The 7,785-nt window shown below is 37.3% G+C and overlaps 1 pseudogene; it reads right to left on the bottom strand.

Moving 5' to 3' along the window:
* Positions 1–740: 740 nt before the first annotated feature.
* Positions 741–1,224, bottom strand: LOC123457406 (annotated as a pseudogene).
* Between the last annotated feature and the right edge of the window lie 6,561 nt (positions 1,225–7,785).

Here is a 7,785-nt window from a genome sequence, read left to right as displayed (position 1 = left end):
AATTCCTCTTTATTGGATTTTAACTGACAACCAGGTGGACCATGACTGGTAGCTGTATACTGCTCACTTTCAAACACTCCAGTGACAGTTTCCAATAATTTTATTATTTCCAGTTTTATAATACCATATTATGTTATTCACACTGTTTTCCATTTTCATAATGTAAACACTAAAAATTTACAACACATTTCCTTACACAGTGAGAACAGGTTTACTGGAATGTTTTTAGTTATAGCTGAAGGCAGAAACATTTACATTTCACTTTTGTCACAGCAGTGAAAGTGGAAATTGCCTACAAAGCAACTATAATAGGAGAATTGTGATAGTCTTGCACATGTTGATGGGATGTTTATGCATCTCTGTAGCATAATGATTTGGTACTCTTCATAGGCTTCCTGACCCCCCGCCTGACTCTCACTTTAAAGCAATAATATAAGTTTCTCTGCCACTAAAATGTAAGTATGAAATTTCTTATCAGTGTTTAACAATATATACAAATAATGAGTTGGCAAGTATCTAGTGTCAAATTAGATCCTTGGGATAAAACAAAATAAAGATCTTTGCCTTAAATGTAACTACTCAAATCACATTTTGTCAGGCGGGAAGAAGATAACTGAAACATTCTCAATGTTCCAATTTGAAATGGTACTTACCTCTTTTTTGAAAAAGAAAAATTGAAAGTTATATACATAAGTTTCATTTAAATTATGCAGAAATCTTTTGTTGTTCTTATTGTCCCAGATCTTGTTTAATGAGGAGCTCTGCCATCAAGTCAAGTATGGTATCTCACAACTATCAGAATGATAATCACTAGCAAATGGACAGCAGCAATCAATACCATGATGGCTTTTATTTTGCATCCACACCACCACATTTGCCTTCAAAGCTGTTTGGATCTGTTGCTAAAAGCAGTTGCATTATCCGATAAGATTTCTGATTTGTCCTGTAGTTCATCTAGTCTCTCCCCTCTTTCAATTACCTTTGTGATATGTTCTTGCATGACATCAATAACTTCATCCACCTGATTCTGAACATGCTTAATTTTATCCTTTCTAGGTCCAAATCTTGGTCCAGATGGTCCCCTTAGAAAAAAGCCCTCTTCTTCATCTGAATCATCTTCCAAAAGATTTCTCCTTTCACTTTTCACAGAGCCAGTGACATCATCATCATTTAGGTGGCTCTTGAACTTGGGAGGCATATTTTTTGTTCAAAAAGTACTCTTCTATTTCCCTGCAGAGTCAGTATTCACTACCTGAGGCCCAGAGTCAGGAGCTCGCACTGGCTCTGGGGCCGCACGTGCAGGCGGGCAGGCAGGGGAAGGAGCGTTAGGCCCACGGGGGAGCGCGGGAGGTGGAGACAGTCTGTGGGCGCAGACCCCGCTCATCAGCCACTCAGCGCTCAGCTTGTGTCTCTTGATGGGTGAATTAAGGCCATTAATAGTTAGGATAATGACTGTGAGATTATATTTGGTTCCTGTCATATTGTGATGGTAGATTTGTGTTGGTGTTCTCATGGACTTTGAAGGTTTTGGGCCTACTGACTTTGGTTATTGTGAACTGCTTCTCGTAGGCATTTGAGTTTGGTTATTTGTTTCTTATCTCTGGAGAATTTCCTGAAATACTCTCTGTAGGTTTGGTTTTGTGTTCATATAGTTGTAAAGCTGAGTTTTGTCATGGAAAGATTTTCTTTCACCATCTATTATGAGGGATCCTTTTGCTGGGGAGAGTAGTTTGGGTTGGAGTCTATAGGTTCTTAGACTTTGCAGTGTTTCTTTCTAGGCCCTTCTAGCTTTCAGGGTTTCCATTGAAAAGTCTCAAGTAATTCTGATGGGGTTACCTTTGAAAGTGGTGTGCTGTTTTTCCCTAGCTGCTTTTAGGATTTTCTCTATGGTGTCAATGTTTAGAGTCTTAACGATAATATGTCTTGGAGAATTTCTTCTTGGTCCAGTCTGTTTGGAGTTGTGTTGGCTTCTTGTACCTTTATGGGCTTTTCTTTTAAGAGACTAGAGAAGTTTTCTTCAATTATTTCGTTAAATAAGTTCTCCATGCCTTTGGCCTGAAATTCTTCTCCTTCTGGTATTCCAATGATCCTGATATTGGGCCCTTTAAGTGTATCTTACAGTTCCCTCATGGTCTGTTCACAGGAAATTTTTTTTTTAATTAAAAATTTTTATTCTTAAAAAATTATAAAGTGATAGGATCAGAAATATGCCTTGTTTCTCTTAGAGAAGTCCAAATGTATCCTCAGAATTTTTGGAGAAAAAGTGAAACTGTGAAATTCCACCTTACTGCAGTAAGGATAGCAAACATTAAAAAATCAAATGAAAACAAATGTTGGTGAGGCTGTGGAGCAATAGGAATCCTCGTTCACTGTGAGAATGTAATCTGGTACAACCACTGATGAAATCAAGTTGGAGACTCCTCAAAAGGATGCATATAGAGTTATCAGCAGACCCTTTTATTCCCTTACTGGGTATTTACACTAAAACCTCCAAATCTCTGTTCAGAAATATTTGCTCAACCATGTTTACAGCTGTTGAATTGATATTAGCTAAAAACTGGAATCCACCCAGGTGCCCATCATTGGTTGAATGGATAGCCATGGTGTGGTATACTTACACGATGGAATTATCCACAGAAAGAAATGACATATTAAAATTTTTAGAAAAATGGATGAACTTGGAACAGATCATTTTAAGAGAACTCACACAATCACAGTAAGACAATCATGTGCAATCTCACTTATCTGCAGTTCCTAGCCTGTGTCAGCCCAAGTTTTTGACATAACTGAATAGCATCTTGATGCTTGGACATTAGGGAGGATAGGGTTCTGGGGTAGGAAAACGGTGGGAGTGGGGGAACACAAAATCTGAACACAAATTGAAGTGGTGCTATAGGATACTATATCCTGGAAATCAGCATAAAAGGTGGGGCCTTCAAGTTGCCTTAAAGGGATCTTCTGACTCTAAGCGGCCCAGCAAGAGTGAGATGAAAACTAACCTCAAATTTCTTCTGTGTCTTTTTCTTCTGTTGCTTTCTCTTTTTTCTTGGTGCTGGCCTGTAATTCCCTGTACCAGGATGTGGTCTATATCCACAGTGAACTGTTGATCAGAGAGACCAACTAGATCTCCCAAAACAAACAGCTCACTTAAGCTTAATATAACAGCCATAAATGTTTATTTAATTAAGCTACAAAGCAGTTCAAAATTGCTTTGCATTTGTAATAATGTCTCTAAGGTATATTAGAATCAGGCTAGGTTAACTCAACAATTACCATATTTGACTTTATTTTTAAGCTATGTATAATCAGTCTCTGTCAAGGTTTCTTTTAAGTAAATTCATTGCTTATGTATATATTGATAGTTAAGATATGATTCCTGCCCTAGAAAAATAATGTTAAACTGCTGCTCTGCTTCCAGATATGGGAGTAACTGGTACATGTGTAGGTATACAAACTATCCAAAGTTGCTTTCAAACTCAAATGCCAAGGTTTTTTTATTTTTTTATTTTTTAATTTTCCAGGTAGGGTCTCTTTCTGGTCCAGGCTGACCTGGAATTCACTATGTAGTCTCAGGGTGGCCTCGAACTCTCGGCAATCCTCCTACCTCTGCCTCCCGAGTGCTGGGATTAAAGCCATGTGCCACAACACCTGACAACAGATGCCAAGTTTTTATACTGTATTATCTTTGCCTGACATACAATATCTGGATTAATCCAATTGGCTTAAAGTTATATAAATTGATAAGATATTGCTTTCATTGCTACTAAAATGTTCTGCCTGTGCTTCTAGCTTACAGGTACTTAAAAGATAAAATGTGTCAGGTGTGGTGGCACATACCTTTAATCCCAGCACTCGGGAGGCAGAGGTAGGAATATCACCACCCTGAAACTACATAGTGAATTCCAGGTCAGCCTGGGTTACAGTAAGACCCTGCCTCGAAAAAGCAAAGAAACAAACAAACAAAAAGATGAAATATGTATGTTTTCTGTGACCCAGATGTAGCTACACTGTCACCTGACAACTAAACTTACATACTAATAAGAATGTTTTTGTGTTATTTTTTGTTCAGATCTGCTTTGCCAACAAGATACGTTGTGCACCTTTTTGACTAAATCTTTTCTACTAATCAGATATGTACACTCTCTCTGAGTGATTAATAACCATATATAGAAGCCAAAGTCAATTAGAAACATCAGAGTTAAGAAGATAACCAGTATTTTTGTTCCTGCTCCCAGGTCAGAAGACCATAGGAGATGACGGGACACTTGCTAACTCCTAGCCTCGGGTAAGTCACATGTCCTCTTGATCAGAGAGGATATGGAGACCCAGAGATGAATTCTAAGTCAGTGTATATGAAACACGAGAGTGACATCAGAGGACAATCAGTCCTCCAGGCTTCACAAAAGTGGTACAGCCACTTGGTCAGCAAGGCCTTGACTTATCCTAACAGATGGCAATGCTGAGAGTCAAAGAACTCCTTACAGGTCCAAAAAAGACTCTCCTAGAGCTCCATTATTGACATCCAAAATATATTGTTAATTTTGGCAGCCTATATGTTCTTACACATTGAATAAGAAACTGTAACTCCAACATGCTACAATGTAAGCAAAGAATCAGACTAATTGCCTCCCTTGTCTGATGCTAGCTTACAGTACTAAACTCTAAAATTAACTCATGACTTCTGCCTCTGCCGGTCCATGCTTAGTCAGCTACTGTTGCCTTTAAATAAAAAACTCCCCAAACTGTCCTCATTGGTTATGTTCACCTGATAGGTATGATTTATATTTGTTCAACCTATCCTATATATGGCTTATGAAAGGAGGTATATCACCAATAACATATCTCAGACCCCCATCCTACAATGAAAAACCAAGTTAGAATTCTAGCTATTTGTACTTGTTTATGTGGGTGGGGATGGTTTTTTGAAGGTGTCTATTTCACAACATACAAAGGCAATCTCATCAGAATTGCAACAGATTTCACAATGGAAACCCTGAAAGACAGAAGGGCATGGAATGGAATACTTCAAAGTCAGAAAAACTATGGCTTTCAAGCCAAGCTACTCTACACAGCAAAAGTATCCCTAATAATAGATGGTGAAAGAAAAATCTTTCCATGAAAAAAAGTCAATTCTAGGACTATATGAAGCCAAAACCAATGCTGCAGCGAATACTTGCGGGAATGCTACAGACAGAACAACCAATCTTAAGATCCAATAAGAAGATCACAAAAACCAAACGTGACCAGGATCAACATAGTCTAAAATACAAGAAAGCACCAAATATCATAAAATACCTCATCATACCATGGATTAATTCAACCCTCACAATAATAAATTTAAATATAAATGGTCCAAACTCTCCCATCAAAAGACTAGGTAAACAGGATGGATCAAATAACTGGACCTTTCTATCTGCTGTCTTCAAGAAACTCAGCTCACTACTAAAGATAGACACTTCCTCATGGTGAAGGGTTGTAAAATGATATACCAAGCAAATGGAAATAAAAAAGTAGGTGTTTCTATATTAATATCTGATAAAATAAACTTCAAGGCAATAATAATCAAAAAAGACAAAGAAGGCCACTTCTTAGTCATCGAGGGTATGATCCAACATGAACATATCACATTAATAAATAGATAGATGCACCAAACACAGGGGTACCACAGTTTATAATACAAAATCTACTCAACAATAAAACAGAAATAAACATGAAAACCATCAGAATCAGAGACTTCAGTACTCCACTATCGTCAATATACAGGTCATCCAAGCAGATATAAACAGGGAAATAATAAAACTTAACAACATCATAGATCAAGTAGACCTACTGGAACTTTCCACCCAAACTCTACAGAACATTCATTTCAGCATCCCACAAAACCTTTTCCAAAATTGACCACATATTAGGCCAAAAATTATGCCTTCATAAATTCAGGAATATTGAAGTAACTTCTTGTTTCATGTCACATCACAATGTATAAAGATAGAAATTAACAACAAGAGATACATCAAGAACTCCACCAGTTGTGAGTAAAAAACACATTTAAACAATGAATAGTTCATAGAAGAAATCAAAAAGAAATTGTACAGTTCTAGGAATTGAATGATAATGAAAACACAGCCTACAAAATGTGATGTAACACATTGATGGTAGTCGTAAAGGTAAAATTCATAGCCTTAAATCCTTTTATTACAAAGACAGAGAGATCCCAAATCAATATCCTGAATGTCCACTTAAAGGCACTAGAAAAATAAGAAGAATCCAACCCAAAGAACTTCAGACAGAAATAAATGACCAAGATCAGAGCAGAAATTAATGAATTGGAAACTAACTAAGGAAACAATTAAAAAAATCAAATGAAGAGCTGGTTCTTTGAAAAAAATAAAGTACATTGACAAACACCTGACCACATTGATCAAGCCAAAAAAAAAAAAAAAAAAGCCTCCAGGTCTCAAATTAACAAAATTAGCTGGGCGTGGTGGCACACACCTTTAATCCCAGCACTTGGGAGGCAGAGGTGGAAGGATCACTGTGAGTTCAAGGCTACCCTGAGACTACATAGTGAATTCTAGGTCAGCCTGGCTAGAGTGAGACCCTACCTCAAAAAAACAAAAAAGAAATAATAATAATTAACAAAATCAGAAATGAAAAAGGAGACAGGAGAGATCACAACAGACATCAATGTAACTGGAAGAATCTTCAGGGCATACTCACAAAACCCCTACTCCACAAAGTTAGATAATCTGGAAGAAATGAATGAATTCCTACACATATACCATCTACTCAAACTGAAATCAGAGCATATTAATTTCCTAAACAAACCTACTATATCCATAGAGATTGAAAAGTTATTCAAAAACTTCCCCCAAAACAGAAGACCAGAGCCGGATGGCTTCTCAGTTGAATCCGATCAAACCTTCATAGATGAACTGAAAACAATTTTTTTCTCCAACTGTTCTGCATAATTGAATGCCAGGGAATCCTCACCAACTCCTTTTATGAAACTAGGCTCACCCTAATACCAAAACCAGATAGAGACGCAACAAGACAAGAAAACTACAGGCCTATATTCCTAATGAACTTAGATGCAAAGATCCTGGACAAAATCCTTGCAAACTGAATTCAACAACACATCAAAGTATTATCCATCTTGATCAAGTAGGCTTTACCGCAGGGATGCAGGGATGGTTAAACATATGGATATTCGTTAACACAGTACACCACATAAATAAACTGAACCATGAGAGCCACATGATATTCTCCATTGCATCAGAGAAGGCCTTTGACAAAAATGCAACACCACTTCATGATCAAAACACTGGAAAGAACAGGCATGGTGAGTTTATATCTCAACACAGTAAAGGCTATATATACAGCTTCTAAAGCCCAAATAATACTTAATAGGGAAAAACTGAAGGAGTTCCCACTGAGATCAGGAATAAGACAGAGGTGTCCACTGCTCTTCAACATAGTACTAGAAATACTAGCCCAAGAAATATGACAGGAGAAGGAAATAAGAGATTCCATTTGCAGATGACAAGATTCTATATGTAAGTGATCTGAAACTCTCCATCTCAAAACTTCTAAAGGTTATAAATTTCTTTCAGCAAAGTGGTAGAACACAAAAGTCAATGCACAAAATCAGTAGTTTTTCTTTCTTTTTTTTTAATTATTTTTATTATATTTTATTTGAGAGCGACAGACACAGAGAGAAAGACAGATAGAGGGAGAGAGAGAATGGGCGCGCCAGGGCTTCCAGCCTCTGCAAACGAACTCCAGACG

The sequence above is a fragment of the Jaculus jaculus genome, unplaced genomic scaffold, assembly GCF_020740685.1.
Source record: "Jaculus jaculus isolate mJacJac1 unplaced genomic scaffold, mJacJac1.mat.Y.cur mat_scaffold_44_1_1196519_arrow_ctg1, whole genome shotgun sequence".
NCBI lineage: Eukaryota > Metazoa > Chordata > Mammalia > Rodentia > Dipodidae > Jaculus > Jaculus jaculus.
The sequence above is the reverse complement of the archived record's forward strand: the minus strand, read 5'-3'. Positions and strand labels throughout refer to the sequence as shown.